We start from the raw sequence: 20501 nt of genomic DNA on the forward strand, positions 1-20501 counted from the left end.
GGCTCACTTCTGTTTAGTTCATGTAGCCATTTGTGGCTTCTTTTGCTTTTCTCTTTAATTGATTCCTTATTCAGCAAATAGAAGCAAGATGCAATTAACCTTGTGAATAGTTCTTTATGGGGGTACATATTCAGATTTGATTGGGTCTCAGTTGGGTCACTCTCATTGACCTCAAGGTTAAAAAAAGAGCATGCTGGCTGCTTTTGGGTAAGTAATATTGAATTAAATCTCTTCAGAGACTAGTTTAAAGCCTGGTGGAAAAGTCTTCTGGCTTAAACAGAGAGAGATAATTGGAGTGTCTTGTGTCATCGTTTGAGTACAAATTAATATTTTGGTGTGATTGCTTGCTGTATGTTTTTGAAGGATTCCCAATGAAAGTGAGTTTAGTATACACACAAGCCTCACAGTTGTCTATTGAGAACAGTTGCAAGTAGTAGTTACAGCACTAATTACTGGACAGCCATTCTTTTAGGATACAAAGATCAGGTCATGTTTTCATGACACCTTAAACAAGTATCTACATAAGCCAGAGTGTTTCAAAAGTTAAATGCCTTCTGGAGACATATAGTTAATTGAAATGCCATAGGGCAATATTTGTGTTTTTCTCTTGTTTTGAGATAAAGATTTCCTTCTTCTGTCACTGAAGAATGAGTTGTGAAATCTGGGGCTTCAAGGGTAGATAAATTAAGGGCAGATGGGATCCCTGTGAAATCCTGGCATACAGTCTGTGAAACTACCCCAAAATGGAATGGCTTTCTTAAAGGTTTTTAGCCCCATGGAGCCACCAACTTTGTCTTTTCTGCACTCTGATTCTTCTAACTTGATGAAAGGTTTCAATTTAATAAAACAGTTTCTCAGTTCATTTTCTTGACCCCAACGTATATTTTAACTTTAAAACATTTCTATTCCTCAGGGTAACACTAGACACACAAGAGTAAGGAAGGACCACTTCTAAATCCTTTCATTTTCTCATATCCCATATTAAAACCTAGAGTCTTAGTTTTTACCTAGTTTTAGAGGTGGGATATTTGGTCCTCAAGGTGTATCCTATCCATTAAATACTGGCTGCATATGGACTATGACCTTATCAAAAGACTTAAAGTATGTTTGCAACATGAACAAAATGTATTGCCACAAATATGGGGAAAAAAACCCAAAACCTGAATTGGAAATCAATACACATTAATTCAGGGTCCATAACACAGTATATCAGTTCCATTAATTGTTAGGTTTAAAGATACAAGCTACTAGTTATAAAATAAAAAAGTCACAGGGATGCAAAGTACAGCACAGGGAATATAGTCAATAATATTATAATAACTTTGTATTGAATGTAATCTGTAAAAATATTGAATCACTGTGTTATATGCCTGAAGCTAATATAATGTTGCAAGTCAACTATCCGTCAATAAAAAAGATAATAATAATAAAAAATACTAAGTTTAGTATCATCAAAATTTCATAGCATTCAGAAATAACTTGCATGTTAGGTACCCTTGTTTTATAAGAATTCTTGGGTATGCACAATGACTGTTGAGGAATCATGGCCAGTCATAAATTAAGTTACTGACATATAGCCAAATAACTTCCAAAACAGTGTTATAAACAATAATTATTCACCAGTTTAAAACCATTTTAAACATGGATGCATGTTAATATTTTCAATATGATGTCAGGTAGTACCTCCAAATATGAGTACCTTGAATATCTAAAGAGTGACCTCTTGACCCTCAGCACATGGAGGTGTTTTCTACTTACCTGTTATCATAAAATGTTTGTATTAAGAATTGAGGGCTTCCCTGGTGGTGCAGTGGTTAAGAGTACACCTGCCAATGCAGGGGACATGGATTTGGGTCCTGGTCTGGGAAGATACCACATGCTGCCCACGCGCAGCAACGAAGACCCAATGCAGCCAAAAATAATAAAATAAATAAATGTAAAAAAGAATTGAAAGCAGGATCTTGAAGAGATATTTGCTCACTCATGTTCATAATAGTATTATTAACAATAAGCAAGAGATGGGAGCAACTCAAATACCTACCATGGCTGAATGGATAAACAAAATGGGACATACTAATACGATGGGATATTATTCAGCCTTAAAAAAAGGAAATTCTGTCATATGCTACAACATGGGTGAATCTTGAGGACATTTTGCTAAGTGGAATAAGCCAGGCACAAAGGGACAAATATTGTATGAGTCAACTTATATGAGATATCTAAAGTAGTCAGCTTCATAGGAAAGGAAAATAAAATGATTATTCTAAGGGACTGATGGGAGGGGGAAATGGGGACTTAATTGTTTTATGGAGTTTCAGTTTTGCAAGATGAAAAAGTTAGAGCTCTGTTGCACAACAATGTGAATATATCTGACACAATTCAACTGTATAGTTACAAATGGCTAAAATGATAAATTTTACATGTTTTTTACCAAAATTTTAAAACATGTATTATAAGAAGATACTGAGTCTTTTTTTTTATTTAATTTTTTATACAGCAGGTTCTTATTAGTCATCAGTTTTATACACATCAGTGTATACATGTCAGTCCCAATCGCCTAATTCATCATACCGCCATCCCCACCCCACCGTGGCTTTCACCCCTTGGTGTCCCTCTGTTTGTTCTCTACATCTGTGTCTCAACTTCTGCCCTGCAGACCGGTTCATCTGTACAATTTTTCTAGGTTCCACATACATGCATTAATATACGATATTTGCTTTCCTCTTTCTGCCTTACTTCACTCTGTATGACAGTCTCTAGATCTATCCACGTCTCAACAAATGACTCAATTTTGTTCCTTTTTATGGCTGAGTAATATTCCATTGTATATATGTACCACTTCTTCTTTATCCATTTGTCTGTCATGGGCATTTAGGTTCCTTCCATGACATGGCTATTGTGAATAGTGCTGCAATGAACATTGCAGTGAATGTGTCTTTGAATTATGGTGTTCTCTGGGTATATGTGGGATTGCTGGGTCATATGGTAATTCTATTATTAGTTTTTTAAGGAACCTCCATACTGTTCTCCATAGTGGCTGTATCAATTTACATTCCCACCAACAGTGCAAGAGGGTTCCGTTTTCTCCACACCCTGTCCAGCATTTGTTGTTTGTAGATTTTCTGATGATGCCCATTCTAACTGGTGTGAGATGATACCTCATTGTAGTGATAATAATTAGTGATGTTGAGCCACTTTTCATGTGCTTCTTGGCCATCTGTAGATCTTCTTTGGAGAAATGTCTATTTAGGTCTTCTGCCCATTTTTTGATTGGGTTGTTTGTTTCTTTAATATTGAGCTGCATGAGCTGTCTATATATTTTGGAGATTAGTCCTTTGTCCATTAATTTGTCTGCAAATATTTTCTCCCATTCTGAGGGTTGTCTTTCCGTCTTGTTTATGGTTTCCTTTGCTGTGCAGAAGCTTTTAAGATTAATTAGGTCCCATTTGTTTATTTTTGTTTTTATTTCCATTACTCTAGGAGGTGGATCATAAAAGCTCTTGCTGTGATTTATGTCAAAGAGTGTTCTTCCTATGTTTTCATCTAAGAGTTTTATAGTGTCCAGTCCCAGTCTTACATTTAGATCTCCAATGCATTTTGAGTTTATTTTTGTGTATGGTGTTAGGGAGGGTTCTAACTTCATTCTTTTACATGTAGCTGTCCAGTTTTCCCAGCACCACGTATTGAAGAGACTGTCTTTTCTCCATTGTATATCTTTGCCTCCTTTGTCATAGATTAGTTGACCATAGGTACATGGGTTTACCTCTGGACTTTCTGTCTTGTTCCATTGATCTATGTTTCTGTTTTCATGCCACTACCATGTTGTCTTCATTACTGTAGCTTTGTAGTATAGTCTGAAGTCAGGGAGTCCAATTCCTCCAGCTCCGTTTTTTTCCCTGAGGACTGCTTTGGCTATTCGGGGTCTTTTGTGTCTCCATACAGATTTTAAGATTTTTTGTTCCAGTGCTGTAAAAAATGCCATTGGAATTTGATAGGGATTGCATTGAATCTGTAGATTGCTTCGGGTAGTACAGTCATTTTCACAGTATTGATTCTTCCAATCCAAGAACATGGTATATCTCTCCATCTGTTGGTATCACCTTTAATTTCTTTCATCAGTGTCTTATAGTTTTCTGAGTACAGGTCTTTTGTCTCCCTAGGTAGGTTTATTCCTAGGTATTTTATTCTTTTTGTTGCAGTGGTAAATGGGAGTGTTTCATTAATTTCTCTTTTAGATTTTTCATCATTAGTGTATAGGAATGCAAGAGATTTCTGTGCATTAATTTTGTATCCTGCAACTTTATCAAATTCATTGATTAGCTCTAGTAATTTTCTGGTGGCATCTTTAGGATTCTCTATGTATGGTATCATGTCATCTGCAAACAGTGACAGTTTTACTTCTTCTTTTCCAATTTGTATTCCTTTTATTTCTTTTTCTTCTGTGATTGGTGAGGCTAGGACTTCCATAACTATGTTGAATAATAGCGGTGAGAGTGGACATCCTTGTCTTGTTCCTGATCTTAGAGGAAATGGTTTCAGTTTTTCACCATTGAGAATGATGTTTGCTGTGGGTTTGTTGTATATGGCCTTTATTATGTTGAGGTAGGGTCCCTCTATGCCCACTAACTGGAGAGTTTTTATCATAAATCGGTGTTGAATTTTGTCAAAAGCTTCTTCTGCATCTATTGAGATGATCATATGGTTTTTATTCTTCAATTTGTTAATATGGTGTATCACATTGATTGACCTGCATATATTGAAGAATCCTTGCATCCCTGGGTTAAATCCCACTTGATCATGGTATATGATCCTTTTACTGTGTTGGTGGATTCTGTTTGCTAGTATTTTGTTGAGGATTTTTGCATCTATATTCATGAGTGATATTGGTCTGTAATTTTCTTTTTTTGTAGTATCTTTGTCTGGTTTTGGTACCAGGGTGATGGTGGCCTCATAGAATGAGTTTGGCAGTGTCCCTTCCTCTGCAGTTTTTTGGAAGAGTGTGAAAAGGATGGGTGTTAGCTCTTCTCTAAATGTTTGATAGAATTCTCCTGTGAAGCCATCTGGTCCTGGACTTTTGTTTGTTGGAAGATTTTAAATCACAGTTTCAATTTCATTTCTTGTGATTGGTCTGTTCCTATTTTCTATTTCTTCCTGGTTTTGTCCATTTTTTCCAGGTTGTCCATTTTATTGGCATAGAGTTGCTTGTAGTAGTCTCTTAGGATGCTTTGAACTTCTGTGGTGTCTGTTGTAACTTCTCCTTTTTCATTTCTAATTTTGTTTTGAGTCCTCTCCCTCTTTTTCTTGGCTAATGGTTTATCCATTTTGTTTATCTTCTCAAAGAACCAGCTTTTAGTTTTATTAATCTTTGCTATTGTTTTCTTTGTTTCTATTTCATTTATTTCTGCTCTGATCTTCATGATTTCTTTACTTCTGCTAACTTTCGGTTTTGTTTGTTCTTCTTTCTCTAGTTCTTTTAGGTGTAAGGTTAGATTATTTATTAGAGATTTTTCTTGTTTCTTGAGGTAGGCTTGTGTAGCTCTAAACTTCTCTCTCAGAACTGCTATTGCTGCATCCCCATAGGTTTTGGATCATCGTGTTTTCATAGTCATTTGTCTCTAGGTATTTTTTGATTTCCTCTTTGATTTCTTCAGTGATCTGTTGGTTATTTAGTAATGTAGTGTTTAGCCTCCACGTGTTTGTGTTTTTTTTTACGTTTTCCCCCCTGTAATTCATTTCTAATCTCATAGCGTTGTGGTCAGGAAAGATGCTTGGTATGATTTCAATTTTCTTAAATTTACTGAGGCTTGATTTGTGACCCAGGATGTGATTATCCTGTAGAATGTTCTGTGCGCACTTGAGAAGAAAGTGTAATCTTCTGTTTTTGGATGGAATGTCCTGTAAATATCAACTAAATGTATCCTGTCTGATGTGTCATTTAAAGCTTCTGTTTCCTTATTTATTTTCATTTTGGAAGATCTGTCCATTGGTGTAAGTGAGGTGTGAAATTCCCCCACTATGATTGTGTTACTGTCAATTTCCTCTTTTACAGCTGTTAGCAGTTGCCTTATGTATTGAGGTGCTCCTATGTTGGGTGCATATATATTTATAATTGTTATATCTTCTTCTTGAATTGATCCCTTGATCATTATGTAGTGTCTTTCCTTGTTTCTTGTAACATTCTTTATTTTAAAGTCTATTTTATCTGATACGAGTATTACTACTCCAGCTTTCTTTTGATTTCCATTTGCATGTTATATCTTTTTCCATCCCCTCACTTTCAGTCTGTTTGTGTCTCTAGGTCCGAAGTGGGTCTCTTGTAGACAGCATATATATGGGTCTTGTTTTTGTATCCATTCAGCAAGCCTGTCTCTTTTGGTTGGAGCATTTAATCCATTCACGTTTAAGGTAATTATTGATATGTATGTTCCTGATACCATTTTCTTAATTGTTTTGGGTTTGTTTTTGAAGGTCCTTTTCTTCTCTTGTGTTTCCACTTAGAGAAGTTCCTTTAGCATTTGTTGTAGAGCTGGTTTGGTGGTGCTGAATTCTCTTAGCTTTTGCTTGTCTGTAAAGGTTTTGCCTTCTCCATTGAATCTGAGTGAGATCCTTGCCAGGTAGAGTAATCTTGGTTGTAGGTTCTTCCCTTTCATCACTTTACCATGCCACTCCCTTCTGGCTTGTAGAGTTTCTGCTGAGAAATCAGCTGTTAACCTTAATGGAGTTCCTTTGTATGTTATTTGTTGTTTTTCCCTTGCTGCTTTCAATAATTTTTCTTTGTCTTTACTTTTTGCCAATTTGGTTACTGTGTGTCTCAGCGTGTTTCTCCTTGGGTTTATCCTGTATGGGACTTGCTGTGGTTCCTTGACTTGAGTGGCTATTTCCTTTCCCATGTTAGGGAAGTTTTTGACTATAATCTCTTCAAATATTTTGTCAGGTCCTTTCTCTCTCTCTTCTCCTTCTGGGACCCCTATAATGTGAGTGTTGTTGTGTTCACTGTTTTCCCAGAGGTCTCTTAGGCTGTCTTCATTTCTTTTCATTTTTTTTTTTCTTTACTCTGTTCTGCAGCTGTGAATTCCACCATTCTGTCTTCCAGGTCACTTTTCCGTTCTTCTGCCTCAGTTATTCTGCTATTGATTCCTTCTAGTGTAGTTTTCATTTCAGTTATTTTATTGTTCATGTCTGTTTGTTTTTTTCTTTAATTCTTCTAGGTCTTTGTTAAACATTTCTTGCATCTTCTCGATCTTTGCCTCCATTCTTTTTCCAAGGTCCTGGATCATCTTCTCTATCATTATTCTGAATTCTTTTTCTGGAAGGTTGCCTATATCCACTTCACTTAGTGTTTTTTCTGGGATTTTATCTTCTTCCTTCATCTGGTACATAGTCGTCTGTCTTTCTGTGAATGTGGTTTTTGTTCCACAGGCTGCAGGATTGTAGTTCTTGCTCTGCTCGTTACTGAATCTTTAATCCTAGGATTGCCCTATATATGGAATACTTTGTTAAACACAAAGAGTTTTCTTTTCTTATTCATTTCACTTTTCCCAATATAGTAGAAAAGAACACCATGAAAAAGCTTTAATATTTTTCCTCAACCTTGAGTAATATAAATTCCATGTTAAGTTAAAAAGAAAAATAAAAATTATGACATCTATTAATTTTGTTATAAAGTTAATCCAATACATACATAAGTAAAACCTAAATTGACAAATAATATTTAACATTTGGACAATTATAAGGCAATCAAAAGTTATAAATGACAGTATTCTCGTATTACCTTTGTTTGCTTTAAATACCTGAACTCTTCTTTGTATGGCAATGTTGATATATTTATTAGGCCTTCACTTGGGAGAAATAATTTCTACATTGCTTCATTTTTACATTTCTGCCTCATGTTCTGTTCTTGTTAACACACAACAATAAAAATAGTATGATGTCTTGAACATCATTAAAAATGTAAATGCAGGTTACCTTATGTTTGATAAAGGAGGCAGGAATGTACAGTGGAGAAAGGACAGCCTCTTCAATAAGTGGTGCTGGGAAAACTGGACAGCTACATGTAATATTATGAGATTAGATCACTCCCTAACACCATACACAAAAGTAAGCTCAAAATAGATTAAAGACCTAAATGTAAGGCCAGAAACTGTCAAACTCTTAGAGGAATACATAGGCAGAACACTATGACATAAATCACAAGATCCTTTTTGACCCACCTCCTAGAGAAATGGAAATAAAAACAAAAATAAACAAATGGGACCTAATGAAACTTCAAAGCTTTTGCAGAGCAAAGGAAACCATAAACAAGACCAGAAGACAACCCTCAGAATGGGAGAAAATATTTGCAAATGAAGCAACTGACAAAGGATTAATCTCCAAAATTTATAAGCAGCTCATGCAGCTCAATAACAAAAAAAAAAAACCCAATCCAAAAATGGGCAGAAGACCTAAATAGACATTTCTCCAAAGAAGATATACAGACTGCCAAGAAACACATGAAAGAATGTTCACCATCACTAATCATTAGAGAAATGCAAATCAAAACTACAATGAGATATCATCTCACACCGGTCAGAATGGCCATCATCAAAAAATCTAGAAACAGTAAATGCTGGAGAGGGTGTGGAGAAAAGGGAACCCTCTTGCACTGTTGGTGGGAATGTGAATTGGTACAGCCACTATGGAGAACAGTATGGAGGTTCCTTAAAAAACTACAAATAGAACTACCATATGACCCAGCAATACCACTACTGGGCATATACCCTGAGAAAATCATAATTCAAAAAGAGTCATGTACCAAAATGTTCATTGCAGCTCTATTTACAATAACCCGGAGATGGAAACAACCTAAGTGTCCATCGTCGGACGAGTGGATAAAGAAGATGTGGCACGTATATACAATGGAATATTACTCAGCCATAAAAAAAAATGAAATTGAACTATTTGTAATGAGGTGGATGGACCTAGAGTCTGTCATACAGAGTGAAGTAAGTCAGAAAGAGAAAGACAAATACCACATGCTTACACATATATATGGAATTTAAGAAAAAAAAAAAACATGTCATGAAGAACCTAGGAGTAAGACAGGAATAAAGACACAGACCTACTAGAGAATGTACTTGAGGATATTGGGAGGGGGAAGGGTAAGCTGTGACAACGCAAGAGAGTGGCATGGACATATATACACTACCAAACATAAAATAGATAGCTAGTGGGAAGCCGCCGCATAGCACAGGGAGATCAGCTTGGTGCTTTGTGACCACCTAGAGGGGTGGGATAGGGAGGGTGGGAGGGAGGGAGATGCAAGAGGGAAGAGATGTGGGAACATATGTATATGTACAAGTGATTCACTTTGTTATAAAGCAGAAACTAACACACCATTGTAAAGCAATTATACTCCAATAGAGATGTTAAAAAAAAAAAAAAGTAAATGCAAACTTCAGCATTTAAATAGTACCATAGTACTTCGTCATAAATACTCAACCTGATTTAGAAATGCTTATATTTATTTTTTTTAGATTATTATTGAAAGGAAAACATAAACTGTTTGAAAAAGAATTCCAAGACACATTCTGAGAATACAAGTTTCCCAGTTTGGGAAAACCTAAGTTATAATCCAGTGAGAGAAGAGGTATTAGAGAGGTATATACAAAATGACATTGGAATATAAGAGGAAGCAATTAATTCTCCTAAAGGGACCCATGGAAGGCTTCAGAGAGAAAGTGTCAATATTTAAATTGGACCTTGTTAGCAAAGTATGAGAAATGCCAGTGGGCTAAGTTTTGGTGTATTGCCAGAGCAGAAAATTCCAACAGAGGAAGTAAGTTTAGCAGAAGCCCGGACATGAAAACAAGTGGTACATACGAGGCAGCAACATGTAGTATGTTTGGAATAGTAGCTGGAGGTATAAATAGAGAGGTACAGAGGGCCAATTTATGAGGGACTTCGGTACCATACTTAAGGATTCTGAACTTTAATGGCATATGGCATATGGCATAATCAAAGACGATTGCATTATAGGGAAAGGTTGATCATATTTCTGTCTTAGAAATATACTAAAAAAGAACTACATAAAGACAGGTATTATAGCAAAGAAAATCATAGTTGCCACCAGGAGTTTCCAGTATACCTAAGAGATTTGTCAAGGCTGAAGGTAAATTAATGGCAGTTACTTCATTTATTGTTGAGGAAATAATTTTTTTTTTCTTAAGGCGGGACCAAAATTACAAAAGAAACTTGTGTATTGCTCTTATCTGGTTTTTGAAATATAGTGAATACCCCATAAAACTCTTTAAATAAATAAACTGAAATTTCAAACTAAAAGGACTGAGAGGACGTCTTCTCATATTTATAAATATTTTTCAAGTGAAAGCAGGTCACTGAATTACAGATGTGAAAGAGATGAAGTGCCCAACATTTTTATGACTCCCAATGCTGTGTTTTTACCACTGAGTATGATTCATGCTTCCTTCAAGAGAAGTGAGAAGATCTATCTTTTTGTGATAAGCCAAGTTGAGAAAAGTGCAGGTATGGGCATTTAGGTGGGGGTCATAATACACTGATTTTGGTTACTACTTGAATTGGAAAGAGAACAGATGAAAGAAAGATTCTCACTCATTCTTGGTGTGATAAGCCATCACTTAGTGAGAAGTTAGAACAGTCATTAAAAACACATTGCTAGCCTAACGTCCTGGATGTCCACAGATGATTTTAATTCATTATTTCAAATATTGAACTCCTAAACTTCCCCCTCTCAAACACTGTTCCTTTTTCTGTGTTTTCTGAATTTTACTTTTGGTTAATAGGATGGCTATTCCTCATGGACATTCCCTCCTGCTTGATGAAAATATAACCCTGGGAGTCATGCTAGAAGCTTCCCTCTCCCAAATTCCCTTGCTTCTATGTTTATAGAATTTATTCATTCTGCTTTGTAATCACTGCAAGCAGCTTCCTGTATGTAATTCCTTATTATCTCCAGTCTCTGTTCTTGGAATATTTTTGTCTTTGGTCTTGCCTCCTCCTTAATTCATCTTTCACAATCTACCAGAATAATATCCACCTAAAATGTAATCATTCCTTTGTAGTATATTGGGACAATATGGTTTCATTCTCCTGCAGTCATCTAATGTGTGTAAATATTGAGCACAGCCCTTTCTGGCTGAGAATCATGAGACAGTATTAGTTACCCTTTGTGTCTCAGTTTTTCTCAGAAAAGTTGTGAGGATTAAATAACACTTAGAACAATGCCTCATACATAATAAATGCTCAACAGTGTTGTGATTATCTTCATTAAATTCCTTCTGGCTCTCCATCTTCATATCAAGAATATCCAATGTGATAATCAAGGTCATTTATAATCTGGCCACTGCTTACATTCTCCTGTGAGGTTAGGAACTATGGGCTAAAAACATACGGAGAGCATTGTATGTTCCTGAATGAACCATGGGTTCTCAACCCTCCAGGACTTTGCACATACTGTTCTTTTTGAGTTAAATGCCTTTTCCCCTGTCAAAAACAATTTAATCTCTAGTTTCCTTCTTTGTTCATATTAAGGGGAGCTTTCTTAGAAGTTCCTGAGCCCTATCAGAGCATAGTAGTCCTAATGCCATACTCCTGCAGCTCCCAATACATATACCTCTACCATGACCATTACTATGTTGTCTGGTTTCTTTTCTATCACATCAACCAAGCTGGACCCCCAAAAGATAGGATTCTAGGCCTTACTCATTTCTAAAATCTCAGGATGTAGGTCATTTGTATCTTGAATGAAAGTGACGTGGATTATGTTAAAAACAGTCCAAAATTTCATGAGATCCTCAGAAGTCTTTCTGTGGAGAATAAACCCATTTCAGTAATAAACTGTTATTTATTTACATAATTCAACATTATGAAATTGATGAACATGTATGAGCTATTAAAAATTAGCCTCATTATTTTTATATTTTGCCTGTTTTCCAATTTAATGCTCTAAATTGCTCACTGAATATAGTTTGAACAAGTTAAATATAATTGACAAAGTATATTTTTTTTAAATGAGAAAAGATGGACGTATATTTTAAAAGGATAGTGGCCACAAAATATTTGAACACAAAGGAAATTTGGATCAGAGGTCTCTTGGAGGCTAGCTAAAGAAACTGAAATGATCTGGTAACTGGAACAATTGAGATTAGGTAAACTAATTCCACGGTTCTCCTTTCTCAAAATGGTCTATTATTGCTTTAGTTCAGTTTACAAAATAATTTTTCAGTTTCAGAGAAAGCATTGTATTGATATTGGCAGGGGAAATAGCTGGGAATTGTAATTAGATTGTGGAGAAGAAATTATTATGATGATGCATCTCCTCTTATGCAGTATGTTAGATTTCTGTTTTCCATTTTTCTTTCATTCTTTTTGGATTATTGATTTGTTTTCCTTAGCTCCCTTTTCCTGTTTTTTTAAACTCCAGGGTTCAATGAAATCCCCCAAATAGTCTATGTTCTGGTTAACTTATTTTCTTCTGAAAGAAAAGGTCCTTAGAACAAACTGGAACACTGGCATTGCTCCACAGCCCCAAACTAATTCCCAAAGTAATACTGAAATCATTTGTGACCTCCTAAAGACTATGTGGTATAAATGTGGACTCATTCCTTACTCTAGGGAAAAAGTTTAGCATGGAACCCTTTACATTTATTATATGTGTATATATATATATGTATATATATATATGTGTGTGTGTGTGTGTGTACACACACAATATCTATATAGATACAGATGTATACACACAAGTATATATTGTGTATATATATGTGTGTGTGTGTATATGTAACATTATGTATATATATCCAGATATATATATATAGAAAGGGGGAGGAAGAGGAAGGAAGGAAAAAAAGGGAGGAAATTAATTTATCTCTCTGTGCAGGAGGGCTGGGCAGGTGATTCAGGCCTGTCCATGTAGAGCATCAAAATCCACTAACTCCTGTGACTGGTTTAGAGCCAAAGAGAGTAAATGAGCATGTGGGATTTTTAACCACTCCTCTTAGTAACAATATGATCAATCTTGAGAAGATTCATCCAACTTGCCACCACAGGGCAAGAGTCAGATTGAAAAGAGAACAAGTTGAATATTAGGAGAACTGAGTCAGAAAGACAGAAACCAGGATCTATTTGAGCCCCTCCATCACTTTGTCCTGCAGCAGGCACAGCCTGAACCTTGAACTGAATTTTCAGTTATATGTGCCAACATATATATTGGATTTTCTGTTGCTTACAGAGAAAGGAATCTACACCATTACATGAGTATTAGGTAGTTATTCATAGGTTCTAGAGTTTTGCAGCATGTAAAAAGCCCTCAAGGAACTTGATTAAAACAGATTCTCAGTCCATAACCACAGAGTCTTTGATTCATTTGGGAGCGGGGAGAGATGGGGGAAAAAGCACTGGATTCTACATTTTAAGAAGCATATCCTATTATTCTAATGCTGATAGTCTATACCCTACCTGCTGGAAAAACTAATGTAGTGATGACCTCTTTCCTTTTTCAGAATTGTTCAAAAGCTCTGTTGAGGGAATGTTTTAGACTAATATTAAAACCAGAATGAAAAGTAAATTGTATTTATGTCCCTTAATTACTTACCTTTCAAATGTCCACTCTTTTTGGAGATAACATCATCATGCTCATAAGGGGCTTGGAAAAATTAAAAAATATCATTAGCTCTACTGTAAGTTATGAAAATCACCTGTACTTTTAATTTAAATTAAAATAATCTAAGACTCAAAGATTATTTTTTTCTTTGCAGTTTTGAAGAGCAATTTATTAATTTGCTATCACATTTAAAACCTTAAGTGAACCATCATACTCAGGACAGTTGACTAGCACATTTCTTGTTCAGCCAACAGAGCAAAAGAAAATTTTACTACCCAAGGTTCAGATAAAAGAGTTTGAAAAGCTGTCATGTTTTTTTTTCAATTCAGAGGAAAAAAAAAAAAAAAAGAGAGAAAACGGAAGGTAGGCAGGAGGGAAGAAATTAATTGAGGAAGAATTAAGACAGCTATTGAGAATTCATTATATTGACTATGGAGTCTGTCAAGAAGGGTAGATAACTATTTTTCTAGTAATTACATTCTACTAATTTCATTTAATTTATTGACTTGGTCAGTGAATATTTACAGAGTGCTAGCTATGTTCCAAGCATTGCCCTAGGAATTAAACGATGAATACACACTGTGCTGCCTTCAAGTAGTTCAGTCTAATAGAGAAGTCCAAATGTATTCAATGACTAGCATATATGGATTCCATAGGGCTAGACATGGTGGGGTTACAAAATGGAACTTTACATTTATAGGAGATATGCACTACTTCTTATAAAGATGCTTAGAGATAAATAAGTGCTTAAAATAGTTACTAATTGGGCACACATCAAAGAATAAAGGAATTAATCAGTGAAAAGATAAAAAACTACATAAATTATGAATCATCTCACACGCTGGGGTTGGCTCCCAGAAATGATCATTTCAAAGGGTAACAGCAAAGAAAGCAATTTCTCTACATTGTTTTTTAAAAGGAGGGCAAGCTGACACATGCTTAGCATAATCCATTGACCCACTTCTGTATCTTGGAAAAGCTGTGTGAGTTCTAATAGTGGTGCTGTTGTTTACTAGTGGTCACTGAACCTTTCTAAACCTCAGTTTCCTCATTTGTAAAAGAGCTGTGAAGTTTATTGCATCGGGCATTTCAAATGCTCTTCATTCCTCTGTGTAGATCCATATTTTCATCTGGTTTTGTTTTCCTTTTGCCTGAGGACTTTCTTTAGCATTTCTTGTAGTGTAGGTCTGCTGGTGATTAATTATTTCAGTATTAGTGTGTGCAGAAGTCTTTATTTCATCTTCATAGAGGTGTATTTGCTGGGTATAGAATTCTAGCTTAACATTGTTTTTCACTTCTTTAATGATACTGTTCCATTATCTTCTTGCTTGCATTGTTTCCAACAAGAAATCTTCTGTCTTCTTTATTTTTGTTCCTCTGTAGGTGGGGGGTGTGTGTGTGTTTTCTTTGCTGGTTTTAAGGGTTCTCTTTATCACTGGATGTTGGAAATTTTATTATGACATACTTTGATGTAATTTTCTTCATGTTTTTTTGTATTTGGAGTTTGTTGAGCTTCTTGGGCCTGTGGGCTCAGTTTTAATCAAATTCGGAAATTTCAGTAATTATTTCTTCAAATATTTTTCTGCCCAATCAGAGTCTGGAACTCTGATTGCATTACATTAGGCCCCATAAAGTTGTTTCACAACTCATTGTTTTCTAGTTCACTTTCAAAATTATTTTTACTCTATATAGTTTTATAGAGCCTTATTGTTCTGTTTTCAAGTTCACTAATCATTTTTTTCTCTAATATCCATTTTGCCATCAAAACCATTCAGTGCAATTTGATCTCAGACATTGTTGTTTTCAGCTTTAGAATTTTGATGTAGGTCTGTTTTTGTATCTTTCGTGTCTCTACTTTTGGGGTATAGAGTGTATAGTAACTCTTTTAATGTCCTCATCTGCTAATTCTGACATCTGTGTAAGTTCTGAATCAGTTTCAGTTGATTGATTTTTCTTCTCCTTATGGTTTATATTTTCTGCTTCTTTTCTTACCTATTTTTTTTTTTTTGGATGTCAAACATTTTGAATTTTACTGTGTTTAGTGCTGGATATTTTTGTATTCCAGAAATATTTTTAGGTTTGTTCTGAGTGGAGTTGAGTTACTCAGGAACAGCTTGATCCTTCAGGTCTTGTTTTTAAGATTTAAGGAGACTAACAAAGCTATAGTCTTGTTAGCCTAGAGCTAATTATTCTGCACTACAGAAGTAAATTCTTCTGGGTCCTTGACCTAATTCTCTGTGACTTTTGAGGTTTTTGCAGTTTGCCTCTTGGGAAGAGGTACTTTCCAGTCCCTGTCTGAGCACTGGATATTATTCCCTCTAATAATAGGCTATTCTTTTCCTGGCCTCAGCTAGTTTTGTTGCATGCACACACTGATCATCACCTGCCAAATACTTGAGGGGGTACTTGCTACAGATTTATGGAGTTTTCTCTCTGTGTAGCTCTCTGTAGAACTCTGACTTGCAGACTCTGACTTCCTTAGTCTCCCTACACTCTCATCACAAACTCCTTAACTCAAGGGTTCTGCAAGTTCTGGTCTGGTTTTCCCTTGCTGTGCTACAGTTGGGAAACGTTCTCAAAGCAGAAAGCTGGGCAACTGTTGGGCTCACCTTGCTTTCAGGAAGCATTGTCCTTTATTACCTGGTGTCTTAAAAATCATTGTTTAATGTATTGTGTCCATTTTTGGGTGTTTTTAAAGGGAGGACAATTCTCGTCTTCATTACTCCATCTAAATTAGAAGTAAACATTCCCTAAGGGTAATTTTTAAATACCAAAACATGTTTACTCTCAGGGCAAGATAGGATACAGTTTCATATTTCATATTCCTAGAAGGGCAGACAGTATTCCCCTGTTCATTTTCTCAGGAAAGGTACACTTGCAGAGGGAGATCTCATTATTTTGATAGACTCTGGAGAAGGTCGCAACAGCACAATATTTGGTGACTTGTTTGAGCTTGCTTCTTACCAAGAATAGCACACACTTTGGGAATCTTAGCCAAGGCTTTAGTGTTGTTTTGCACAGTGCCCTGCTGATTGCTGGAATCAGCTGAATTGTCTTCTGACTTCTCATATGATTCTTTCAAGATACATATGAGGAGTGTTTGTTTTGGTTTTACATTGCTCTTCTAGGTACTGGAAGGATACTGAGAGAATGGAAATATCAGCTGTTGATTCCAGGAGATGAAAGTATGGTGGACAATGGAATATATTTCACTGAAGAATAATAGAAAATGAAGATAAAGGCTACATTACAGTTTGCCAGAAACTTCATTTTAAAAGTCGTATTAAAATACCTTACTTTTGGGCTTCCCTGGTGGCCCAGGGAAGTGGTTGAGGGTCCGCCTGCCAATGCAGGGGATGCGGGTTCGTGCCCCGGTCCGGGAAGACCCCACATACCGCAGAGCGGCTAGGCCCGTGAGCCGTGGCCGCTGAGCCTGCGCGTCCAGAGCCTGTGCTCTGCAATGGGAGAGGCCACAACAGTGAGAGGCCCGCGTACAGCAAAAAAAAACAAAACAACAACAAAAAATAACCCCTTTTATTAATGTCTTTCTTTGAATATATTAACTTAAACTGGTAGGACTTAGGGTAAAATTATTGTAGTTTTAATGTTTTATATTTATATCTGAATGAATATATGTATATACAGACACATTTGTGTGTATATATGTATAGATAAATATGGATTATTATTAAGATAAAAATGTATGTGTATAAATTTTAAAGTTTAAGGACCTCCATGCATTCACTCCCACATCACACAGTGCTGTATAGTCTAGATGGCCCGTAATTTATTTCCCAGTACTCTTACTGATGACATTCGTGTGTCTCTACTCTTTATCTTCTACAGTTAATGCTTTGACACACATCCTTGGTCATATATCTTTATGAAGATATCTTTATGAAATTGAATGAATATTATACTAAATATTTCTATGAATTAGATTTTTAGAAGACATAGAATATATACAATTTTTCTCTGATTGTAACTGCCAGACTGCCTTCCCCAAATAATTGTTCTTGGTTTATATTACAGTGGATATAATAATAATAGTGCTTGCCACCTGGATCTTGGTATGAAAATATTTACTTGAGATATAATCATTGTACAACATAATCCACTATAATCTTTAGTTTATTATTATTATTATTAAGTATATAAGGATAAGGTGTCAATTACTAATTTAGAACTACTACACTGAGTTGGCAGTCTAAATAATCACTATCCGTTATGAATCCATAATCACATGTAATCAGTTTATTACAAAATAGATGTATGAATCTTTGGTGTCAGTGTCTTAAGAGACCAAATGAAAATATTAACCTTTATAAATAGATTTGTATGCTAATGATTTATATTAGCACACAAATACTTACTATAATGATTTATAGTAAGTATTCCATTGCTTCTTGTTTTGTGCTAAGAACTAATATCATACACGATTCTTTCCATTTTGAGAGATCTGTCCTATAAGTAGGTGCATTCCTGTATACAGCCGTTTCCATATTTGTGTCAGGAGAAATATTCAGAATTAGATAAAATTATATTGTAAACTCACAAGAAAGGAAGCTTGTAGGAACAAAATGAGAAGTTGTAATGTAATAAAAGCAGAGTTTCCAGACTAGCCTTTTAGGGTGTGTGAGAAGAATCCAGACCATATTTCTTTTCAGTTTAAGTGTGGAGAACTAGACATTACTGACCATAATGTGGACAAAACATGCCACTAGAATCCATAATACTGCTACAAATCCTTCTGGAATTGTTACCCAAGAAGCATTTTTCATTAGTGTTACTAAGTTACCTTAACTATTGTGCAGACAGCACCCTCAGGGACCATGTCTTTATTTACATCTGTTGTTCTTATTGCTAATCACGGAAATAGCAAATGGAGAAAGATAAGAATAGACCCATTTGCTCTCTTTACCAACGGTAATACAGATAATAATCTGAGAAATATAGGGTTATTGCAATTTATTGGACATTCTGCTTCCTATGGGCACAGAATGAAATAAACCAACAGCCTGCATTTTAAACGTTGAGTTTTCCTAGTAAGGCAGATATGGGTAAATAGATCATATCCTCTTAATGAGGACATATTAAACTTCAGCCTTCTGCCTGACCTACACTATTGTGAGCCCATATTTTTTTTTAGCATTGACAAGTGCTACTTATGAGGAAACCAGTTGTGAAATCATCGAAAAGATCTTTTGTTTGGAAGCTAACATGAGATACATAAACACTGAGAATTAACATGGAAACTTCAGGAAACCTATACTGTATATGTTAAAATCTACCTCTCTTGAACAGTTTTTACACTGGAACTGCCTTAAAAGAAGGTAGCATAAAATGTTAAGGTTACTGTTTTTCCTCTCTGCACGGAACAGTTGTCGTTTGGTATTATGTCCGAATTTCAGTAGGTAAGAATTCTGTTGAAGTTGAATCCCCATCAGGAAGTAGTCTGAAACCCAATTTTATATACACGTTCTAATCATGATAGCGGAAACTTGTGATGACAGTAAACTCTTGAAGCAAAAATCATTCGTATGCATTCAACTGCCATTGTGATATTTACGTTGCTATTTATTCAGGGTACTGGAGAACAGACTGCCTACCTATAATTCAATCAGGAAAAAAATAGCCAATCCAGGAATTATCAAGCACGCCCACACTTCCAGTACTAATTTGTGATGTAAAATAATCTCTGCCTTTTCCTTTGAATAAACTTAAGAGAAAAATTTTAACATACTTTATACCAAGTAAGATACAGATATCATCATGGGATGCCTGGAAATTGGTCAACACCAGTACATTTGGTTAAACGGAAGCTTTTAGATGCAGAATTGGGTGTGCTGTTTCCACTATGCAGCATGAAATCATCCATTTATATTCATTAATAATTAATGAATCCTCCCCTGGATTTTTTTTTCCCCAAGGCTCTCTTTTGGCTTCTGTATTTTAGTGTTTTATAATAGTAAACTATTACATGTATACATCCCTAAATCCATTCAGACATCAACGCACTTGGCTAGGAAAAAATCAAGGGAGAGAATCCATTGAACTGGGAGACTATGGGAGCTTTGTTTTAAGTATTTTCCTTGGAATAATTGAAAACACCATTTTTTTTTTTCATTAACTTTCACTTAGTGGTGATTTTTTTAATGAAAAGTCTGATTTCCACTTTCTGAGATGTATGTTTGGATGTAAGCACTAGGAAAACAGTAAGTTGTTTCCCAAACATCCAGTACTGTGTATTCTTTTCAAGAAGCCTGAATCCATGAGACCCAGGCATGATATACTTGGTAGGTAAATACATTGCAGCCTAAGAATTGAAATTAAGCTGACCAAAAGTTATGGACACATTAATAGACAAGTTGATGAGGAAAAAGCATTCTGAAAATTATTTTTAGTCAGGAAGGAAGGAATATGAACAACTTTAGAAATATGTGGCAATCTCTGTCATCAGCAAACCAGTGAGCAAATACTGGTATCAAGAAAGCAAAGTTACCACCACTGCCCCAAGTTGGGAGAATGGAACTTAGCATTTATTTAAAACCACATTAATTAAACTTTTAGAGACATGTTATGCTTTCTTTTCATAAATGATCTCGATTTAGATTCTGTGGTCTGTAGTCCTCTGAAAAATATCAAGAAAATAATTGACAGAAACTAAGTGGTGTTGGATCATATGAATTTGCCTTTAGAAATAAAATCATATTTATAAATCTTAAGAAAGGCACTGAAAGCTCGGTTTCACCTTTCAACAGAAATTTGAAGGGAATCTCACTTAGGATAGTGGGGGGACTGTTGATTGACTTAAAATTGATCTCTGCCCATATAGGTTGACAATATTTATGGTGCTATACATTAATTATAAGATGGATTGCTA

Source organism: Grampus griseus (assembly GCF_964374135.1).
Source record: "Grampus griseus genome assembly, chromosome: 3".
Lineage (NCBI taxonomy): Eukaryota > Metazoa > Chordata > Mammalia > Artiodactyla > Delphinidae > Grampus > Grampus griseus.